Below are 9,985 nucleotides of genomic sequence, written 5' to 3'. Positions count from 1 at the left end.
GTATTATCTATTGTTGCTTAAAAATATTCCTTCTGAATAAAGACTCCGGTTCATCAGAAACTGTAGGGCATGATTTCTTAGGCTCTGATACCTCATAAGATCATTTCCATTTTGTCCCTCTCTTCATTGGCAACTGTTTTAGAATTCGCATGCCTTTCTCATGCCTTTTGTTAGTAGATGTGCTTCCTGTAGAATTTTGGGTGACTGGTCTCTAAGTTGTTTTCTGTCTTCAATAATATCAGCAATGAGAGCTACCTCTGATTCAAGAAAGATTCCTCTGCCTGCTAAAATTTCATTTTTGTCCTCAATATTTGAAAGAACTTTGTACTAGAAACTAGCCATCAAAAGGCATAAAAAATTAGCTGAAGTATTTGCTCCCACTGTCTTAGGGTGCTTTGTTTTGCCCTTCCCACTAGTTGTCTCTCAATCTTGCCTAGCCCTATTCACCAGTTACGGTACACACAATATTTTTAGACATGTGTTGAATAATTCTTACACTACATTGAATGCATGCACAACTGAATAAGTGATTTAAACCCCACATTTATCCAGGTACTGGTCACCATTTTCATTTGTAAGGTGAACATGCATTGGCTTTCTTAAAAACAGGGGTACATGCATTCATGTAGGCTGTATGTGTATTCACTGCATCATGTGACTGGGACTCCTATGGACAAGGAACTCTAGGACTTGTCGTTCTTGATATAGACCATATCCAAGAGATGAAAACAAATCTCTTTGTGTATCTGTCTCACTCACACCATCCTAGTTTAACTGCACAAAGCTTACTCTATTTGTTCTGGAGAAGGGCCTAAGGCTGGGCCTGGAACCTTGGAACTGCTGCTCTAACACTGCTTCTGATTGGCTCCAGCAAATCTAATAGATCTGGACAACAGACACTTAGATACAAGGAAATAAGTTTCTAGAAATATCTTCAGGCATAATCTACAGTTCATCCTAATCCCCCCCCCCTCATGATAATGGAAATTGCAACCTGGGCTGCTGCTGGACCCGCCTGGAGCTCCATGCCCCAAGTTAAGTGTACCTCCCCCTCCACCCCCAAGTAGGGGCCCTGACAGGTTCTAGGAGCATACATACATTATTTTGATTCAGACCCAGGGGATCCTCACAGTCAGGAATCTGTGCAAGAAATCTTTAGATTTGTATTAGTAGTAACAAGGCTATCTGAATAGCTGAGTGGGAAAGTAGAGTGAAAGGATTTACAAGGGTGGGGGAGTAAAGGCTCAGTGGCAGAGCATCTGTTTTGTATGCAGACACTACTGGCATTTCAGTTAAAACATCGTCAATCTCAGTTTAAGACAAGCTTCCTGGCTTTTTCTTCACAACTGTCAACCAAGAGCTCAACATTATTCTTAGTGCCACTTTTCTCCGTTACTGCTACCACATCTAATGTGTGGATTTGAATAAAAGGCTAAGTGCCAAAGAGATCTGGATTCTAAAAAAAAACCTGATCCCCAAGCAGTTAGTAGGCAATGCAACCTTTTTACTTGAATGAGCCAGGTAGATGTTGCTAAATTCAATTCATTGCTTACATTCTTCTATGATGGTTCCTTCTGCTGTAGTAGAATTTTTTTTAGCACATTTTTTTAGGTTTTAGAGTATACAGGGATGAGGGCAAAGGGGAAAAACAAAATAACAAGTCTTCTGCATGTAACTCTTCTCCACATATCATTTTAGACTTCTAAGAGATAGACTGTGGAATTTTAGAAGTTCATATAGGCTACTTCATATTATATCAAAGAGATCATATCTTTATATTTCTTTCTCATCCAATCATAAAAAGGGGTCTATAGTGCAACAAAGTCTTCTTCCATTTGGCCTTTTAAAACCAAAGTGAGGTTGCCCATTTCCACACTTTCCATGGTCTTCATTATTAGATCTTGTTCAGAGGGTATTGTTGGACATTTCCAAAAAGTTGCATATAAGAATCTAGCTGCGGTTACCACATGAATTATAAAATATCTTTGATTTTTATCAAACTCATCTGGTATACAATTCAGTAAAAACAGTTCTGGTCGAAAGGGTAATGAAGTCTGTAAAACTGCCTGTATAAATGTCTGCACCATAACCCAGAACTTGCATACAGTTTCACATGTCTACCACATATGGTAAAATGTACCTACATTTTTTTTTTTACACTTCCAGCAACTATTATACATGTTTTTATACATTTTAGCCAGTCTGTCTGGTCTATCTGGTATAGAAGTACCATCTATAAGACATTTCATACAGATTCTCTTCAACTGCAACCGATTTGGTCATTTTCACATTCACTTCCCACAGTTTATTCCATTGTGCAAGATCAATATTATAACCTAGATCATGCATCCATTTGATCATACAGTCTTTAACCACATCATCTTCCATTTTTATTTGCATTAAAAATATATTTTCTTGATAAACTTATCATTAGATGTACATAACAATTTTTCAAATTCACATTGTTCTAAATAAAAACCAAATTTTCTATCTTTAGTATATCTAGATTCGATTTGAGCCCTTACCCACCAATCTAGATTAGCACCTTTCCTTATTCATTCTTCCTTTGTTTTTAAGCATCCTTTATCATCTAAAAGGTCTTCATATCTGAGTATTTTGTCTAGTGAGATTAAGCTTGGTTGTGAAAATGCTTCAAGGGGTGATACCCATCTTGGAATTTTAGAATATACCAATGGTAGAATCTTTTCCCAAGCTGTTAATAAGGATTTTCTTATCAAATGATTTTTAAAGTATTTATGTCCAGCTGCTTTCCTATACCAAACAAAAGCATGCCATCCTATCTTTAAATCATGCCCTTCTAGTGCTAAAAGTCTTTCATTTTCAAGCCTGCTCTGGCCAGGAGGGCAGGGTATAAATCTGATAATAAAGTAAATAAAATGCAATCTCTCATCCAAACCAAGCAGGATGCTCTGGTTAACTTAATATTATACAGTGCCACATACAGCTATGCTATTTCTAATGTAATGAGATGTGCAGACTAGCAGCTGTCCAGAGGAGCTGAGCCTTGCTTTGCTTTCTTGAACTAGCATGAGGTTTAACGCAAAAAGATGTTTTGGGGTTTTTTAAATAATTTTTTTTTATTTTCTTACTACAAACACTACAACCTTGATACACTAAACACTAAACTAAAACAAATATGCTACACAAGGATCATATTAAATGGTTAATCATTAGCCTAATTAAAGTTCTCTATAATAAAGTTAGTGGAATATAGCTATTTCTTACAGCTTCTATTACAAACTGGTATTTGTATATTAAAACCAGGTAAGTATAGGTTAAACAGTTATACTTTCAAGCTTATAAAATTCTGTTATTTCAATTTCTTTCCTGTAGGTTTCTTTTTATCGAATTTCCATTGGACTTTCAGGACTTTTGGGGTGACAGCCCCTTTTTCTGATTCAGAGTCCTCCTCTGGATTACTACTCGCCGTAGATTCCGAATCTCCTGACCCATATGTACTGCTTTCTTCTTCCATGTCATGTCCCTCTGTTGTTTTCTTATCACTCGCTGGATTTTGTTGCATTTTCAGAAACATCTTCGTTTTTCATTTTCAGAAACAAATTCACCGGGTTACGGACTTGGTGTCGTCCATGGCGGCACTGGGACTCTCTCAATTTATATCGGCCCCCACGCATCGGGCCAGTCACACGCTCAATTTGACCTTCACAACAGGGTTGGTAGTGGACCGGATTACCGCGGAGGCGGTACCATGGTCGGACCACTATGCTCTGAAGGCCCATCTGAATGTTCCACCCCAACCCTGTTTAGGCGGTGAGCAGATTTTAGCTCACCCAAGGAGCCAAATGGACCCAATACAGCTTCAGATGGCTCTATGGGATCCGAGGCCCCCTGGCGGCTCGTTAGATGAACTTGTGGAGGACTGGTATAACTGGCTCACCACAGCCATCGACGAGATCGCTCCCTGGCACCCTCTTCGCACTTGCTCTAAGCTGGCTCTCTGGTATACCCAGGAGTTGCGGCTGATGAAGCGAGAGCTCAGACGACTAGAGAGATGGTGGTGCCATGCTCACAACGAGGCAACAAGATCGTCTTATAGGACGTTTATGAGATCCTATGAGATGACGACCAAGGCCACTAAGAGAGAATTCTATGCGGCCACAATCGCGTCTGCGAGCTCACGCCCAGCCCAATTATTTAGAACGGTCTTTAACAGTGCTGCCACAGGGCAGGCAAAACGTTAGTGAATTGGATATTGGCTGTGAGGCATTTGCGAGATATTTCGCAGATAAAGTCTTGGTGCTCCGCCATGACCTCCCCGCCACAGTTGAAAGAGTGAGCGAACTTGAGGCCCCTTGCACGTCTTCGATGCTGGCTTTGGTGTGTTTTACCCCACTCAATCTGGAGGAAGTCGACAGATTGCTCATATCTGTATGCCCAACCACTTGCAGCCTGGATCCGTGCCCTTCCTGGCTCATTAAAGCGGGTCACGACGGGTTTCAAGGGGCCCTAAGGGAGATTATCAACAAGTCCCTCTCTGAGGGGTGATTCCCTGGGGCACTCAAGGAAGTGATGGTCCGCCCCCTCCTTAAGAAACCATCATTGAATCCAGCCGAATTGGCCAACTATCGGTCAGTTTCCAATTTGCCCTATTGGGACAAATTAATTGAGAGGGTGGTGGCAATACAATTACAGAGCTTCCTGGATGACGCTTCCACCCTAGATCCCTTCCAGTCCGGCTTCCACCCGGAGCATGGGATGGAGACAGTGCTGGTCGCCCTTACTGACGACCTCCAGAGGCATCTGGATTGAGGCGGTGTGGCGGTATTGCTGTTGTTAGATCTGTCGGCCACGTTTGACACGGTCGACCACCAGCTGCTGACCTGCCACCTCGCCGACGTGGGGATACAGGGGCTTGCTCTTCAATGGCTCGCCTCTTTCCTACAGGGTCGGGGACAAAGGGTGGCGCTAGGGGAACAGCAGTCCCAGAGACACCCACTTGAGTGCGGTGTGCCTCAGGAGTGCGGTGTGCTTTAACATTTACATGTGCCCCCTTGCCCAGATAGCTCGGAGGCAAGGGCTAGGGTGTCATCAATATGCAGATGACACCCAGCTCTATCTGATGTTGGGCGGCTGGTCAGACTCCAGCCCAGAAGATCTGAACCAGGCTTTGCAAGCTGTGGCTGGTTGGCTTCATAGTGCTGGTTCTTACCTTTAAAGCCCTATATGGCCGGGGTCCAACATACCTGAGGGACTGCCTTTCCCCACATGTTCCCCTGCGAGCACTACAGTTGGGGATGCAACATCTCCTGACAATTCCAGGCCCCAAGGAGGCCAGGCTGGCTGCTACTAGGGCCAGAGCTTTTCTGGTGGCAGCTCCTTCCTGGTGGAACGAGCTCCCAGAGGAGATCCGGGTCCCGTGGGACCTGGCACAGTTCCGTAGGGTCTGTAAGATGGAGCTCTTCTGCCAGGCCTTCAGGTAGGAGCCGCCACTATCGTACCATCATTATTAACTGGTCCAGGGAAGAGAGAGCGACAGTGCCACGTGGAATTGATAGCACTGATTGGATGTACCATCTTAGACATGCCATCTTGATGATAGATTTTGTTTGGAACATCTAGAGCACGTAATATGTTATAATTCTGTAATAATGGTTTTATGGTTTTAACTGTTTTTATGTGTTGGTGTATGCCTATTTGTGAGCCCCCTGAGCCTGCATTGTGGGGAGGGCGGGCTATAAATTGAAATTATAAATAAAATAAATAAATACATTTTAAAACAGTCTATCTTTTCTTTTTTATCTTTGTAGTTGAAGATAAGTCCCTCAGGTATAATCCATCTGTATGGTGTGGAATTTTTTTGCAAAAAGTTGGTTAAGCTTTTGTACTGTTTCCTTTCCTTTCTTATTTTGAATGGTATGTCTTTTGAGACTTTGATTTCTTCATCTTTGGTTTTTAGGGTTGTCCAATTTGTGGCCTTGAGCATCACATTTCTTTTTGAGAATCTCACTATTATCTCCCCAGGCAGGTTTTTTTTTCTTGATGAATTCCGGATATTTTCAATAGATCATATCCATATCGCTTTGTAATACATCCGCAGTTAAACCTGTCATTGGACCCAATGCTTCACTTAGAATTTCCTTCAGATTCTCACCCTTCTGTTCAGGAACACCTTGAAATCTCAAAACAAAAGCTGATTTTTCCATTTGTAGTCTTAAAAGCTGGTCTTTGTCAGAGGTCCTCTCTTTCTCCATTACCTCCAGTCATTGCTTAATTGCTTTTGTCTTGGCTTCAACCTTTTCACTGATTTTGCTGTCTGTTTTTAGATTTTGCTGTTTCCTCTGTTTTTAGATTAGTTTCTGTCACCTGTTTTTGGAGTGCTTCAAAGTTATTATTGAGGTTACTCATCTGATCCAACAGAGGGCACAATGCTGTAGCCAACATATTGGGAAAGTCAGTATTTGCATCCAGTGTGGCAGCCAGAAGAGCTGATCTTATAGTTCCAGGAGAGTGCTTCAGTCTCGTCGCCATCTTTTCTGCCCAACTAGTCATTGTTTACAGTTCAGGAAAGTTTCTTAAAGTCACTGAAAGTTTATTTATAAAGTCGCTTTAGTTAAATCTGTGCTTTACATGATTCAATCCACAATCGTCGTATCTCCTAGCCCCCTCTATCACTTAAACAGTTTGTTTAAAGTTATGTGGGGGGGTGAGCAGACTCCCTCCCCCTCCGTCGTTACCAATCGGGGCTTCAGATGTGCACTTCACCGTGTAACCAGTTAAAAGGAAATTTCACTCATGCTTCATTCCATGTTGACTGCGGAGGTAGGGAAAACTTTAGCCAATTTGCTTGGTACTGGCGGGGCTGGAGTGAGTCACATGGTGGGGAACCTGTTTGGACCTGTAGGAGGCACCTCATTGCCCCCTATATCCATCTACCCATACTATTTTCTCTTTCTCTACTCTTGTCAGACCCCATATCCTCAGCTTTCACTGTTTCCTTCTCTCCTTCCCACCCATCAACAAGCATTCTTTTTATCTGCAGCTATAGTTATTTATTGACTCCGTATCTCTCCACCTTTCTCCCCAATGGAGATCCAAAGCAGCTGATACCATTCTCCTCTCCTCCATTTTATCCTCATACCAAACCTGTAAGGAAAATTAGGCTGAGAGTGTGTGACTGACCCAAGGTGACACAGTGAGCTTTTGCAGCATGGTGGAGATTTCAGTCTGGGTCTCCCAGATTCTGGTCAGAAACTCTAACCACTGCACTACATTGGCTTTTGTGGGGTAGCTGCTGTTGAACAGTACCAAGCAGCAGGCCTGGGTGTGTCATGCCAATCATGTGGTATCAAGTCCCCTGGTGGCTACTGCCAGGCCTGACCCCAATGAGTCCTCTGTCAAAGGCCGACACAGCCCCGAAAAGAGCCTGCCCCTTCTGCTTGCCTTTTACTGACAGAAATCAAGCCTGAAAGGCTGGCAAAGCTGTTGTGGCTGCCTAGCAATAGCCACAGAGGGCAACTGTTTCTTAAAACTACAAGTGTTACTTTTAACATTTTATACCCCCCAATGGTTTTTGGGTTTGGGGGTGGTTATTTTTTTAGATTGCAGATTTTTCTGCAAACCTGGGGTATTTTTTAGGTTTGTAGAAAGATGTCTTGTTCATCAATGGCTTCAGTCTGTGGATTTAAGTATCCTCAGATTTGGTTGTGTTGAGAATTAGATTTGCAAACAATCATACTCAGAGGACTTTTTTGTGATGATATTCACTGGACTAAGTACCAGTACCTGTGTGCGTGGCTCCTCCTGATCCTGATGTTCCAACCCACCCCACTCAGATAGAGGAAGAGGGAGTGGAGCATCAGGAACAGCCTAGTGCAGAGCTGCAGAGAAAGAGGGGGACTGGTGGAAATTGGGGAAACTGTATATATATTAGTACAGGAACTTTTTAAACAAAAAGCAGTATATATGTGTGTTTGTGTGTATAATTCTTAAAACTGTATATATAATTCTATATATGTGAGGAGTATAAATAATGTTTTAAATGTTCAAAGGAATGCACATTCATTATCTTACATTAACAACTCTGATTGTCCCCATGTTACAAGTAGGATGGCTGAAGCTAGCCTTCTTAAGGCTATCAAGTGGTCTGATGGTGAGTTTCAGTCTGGGACTTCCTGGTTCACAGGTCATCCTCTGAGCCCCTATGCAATTCTAGCTCTTTCTGTTAGTTTCTTTAAGTCACTGATGAAATAGTATTTTTTGAATTACAGTTTGGATGGTGCTTCAATTGAGTCCTTGTGCATGAAGGAATGAAATGTTCATAGATTTTAACGCTGAAAGCCGTCTACTGACAGATCCACAGCTGAGATCTAAATACTCCCATGTGCCGAATGCCAAAGTTATTAGCATCACGTAATAGTCTCAGCGCTAGTGTAACTTTATTGCTTATTTGCAGCAAAATCAATGTTTTTCCATGGAAGCTGTTGACTAATTGCTGTGTTACTTCATTGAAAATGGTGTAATCAGTAATTACACTTACTATTGTTACTGTTACCAACTTAGCACTTGACAACTATGTAATTTGTTTGTCACTGCCATACACTAGATGGTTAAATGGGGCTTACTATTCCATCATAAACCTTTTTTTTCATTTTTCACTTTGCTAGCACTGTTTGCTCAGAAGATAGGTTTATAGTTCTGTCATTTTAATCAGTGACAATTCTGAAGTGGCGCAGGGTTTAGTACAATTAATCAAACTGTCAAATCAATAGGGAAATCCCCCCCCCCAGTCTCATCAACACCCAAGTCTAAAATACTTTGGCCATGATCCTCCAGTGCTCAAACACCAAAAGGGGCTGAAGATTCAGATTATACTTTTATTTCCTTGAAATTTAAAACAGCAACAACATTGTTTAGTATGTGTCGCCACTTAAGAGAAAATAGAAAGAAAAAACATTTATAAATATGGCCACACACATAAAAGTCAGGTCTATCTAGCTTAATTTTGACTAGGGATGGTTTCCTAGAATCTCAGGCAGAAAAAGGCTTCTTCTAACACTTGCTACCTGAGCCTCTGTAAGTAGAAATGCTCAGGGCCCTTTCGCATGCAAAGCAACACATCCATTTTACCACTTAACCACAGTGCTATATGCTTGATTTACTGCTACGGATTGTGTCCTTTAGCAGAATGTGAATTTTCTTTGGTGAAATTTGTGTGCTTATTTTAAGTAATATGTTGCTCCCCTGTATACCATGCCAGCAAAATATCAAATGGTTATATTCTTACTGGCATCTAGGGGACTGTGCATGTGCCCAAACTATTATGCCCTTTTTTCTACTATTTTAAATGTTTTAAATATCAGGATTTTTAACATCCTCAGAGCTTGTGGTATCTAAACAAAAAGTTGATTGTCTTTGCCAACACTGTTAAGGTATTTTCAAAAACTGACTTTTCTGGTAAAGACCAAGGGCTCAATCCAGTGTACTGCAGGTACAGCATCTATGTATATAGACTCAGGGCTCTTTTTGTAGAAAAAGCCCAGCAGGAACTCATTAGCATAATAGGCCACACCCAACAACAGGAACTCATTATGGCCACACCCCTGACAGCACAGCTCATTAGCACATTAGGCTGCACCCCCATGTTACCAGAAGTGTGCTCATGCAGCCACACCCACCTTTTGCTTCTTATTCTGTTGACCTTGTTTGTTGTCAGAACCCAGGGCTTTTATTGTAGCAGGAACTCCTTTGCATGTTAGGCCACACACCCCTAATGTAGCCAATCCTAATGAGTTCCTGCTGTTGGGTGTGGCCTATTATGCTAATGAGTTCCTGCTGGGTGTGGCCAACTTGAGAGCCAGCCGGAACACTGTTCCTATGCGTTCCTGCCCAAAAATAGCCCTGTATATAGTGATCTTCATAATTTCTCCACTTAGAAAATGGGCACTGTGACAGGACAACCTAGGGATTAGAATGCCTGTGCATGCTGAGTCCATCCAGTCATTCC

General features: G+C 42.0%; 1 pseudogene; it reads left to right on the top strand.

The window, feature by feature from the left end:
- Positions 1-9,985, top strand: part of LOC107121323 — a 175,270-nt pseudogene that overhangs the window by 130,028 nt on the left and 35,257 nt on the right.

The sequence above is a fragment of the Gekko japonicus genome, unplaced genomic scaffold (genome assembly GCF_001447785.1).
Source record: "Gekko japonicus isolate JY-2015 unplaced genomic scaffold, Gekko_japonicus_V1.1 scaffold1929, whole genome shotgun sequence".
Taxonomy (NCBI): Eukaryota; Metazoa; Chordata; class Lepidosauria; order Squamata; family Gekkonidae; genus Gekko; species Gekko japonicus.
The sequence above is the reverse complement of the archived record's forward strand: the minus strand, read 5'-3'. Positions and strand labels throughout refer to the sequence as shown.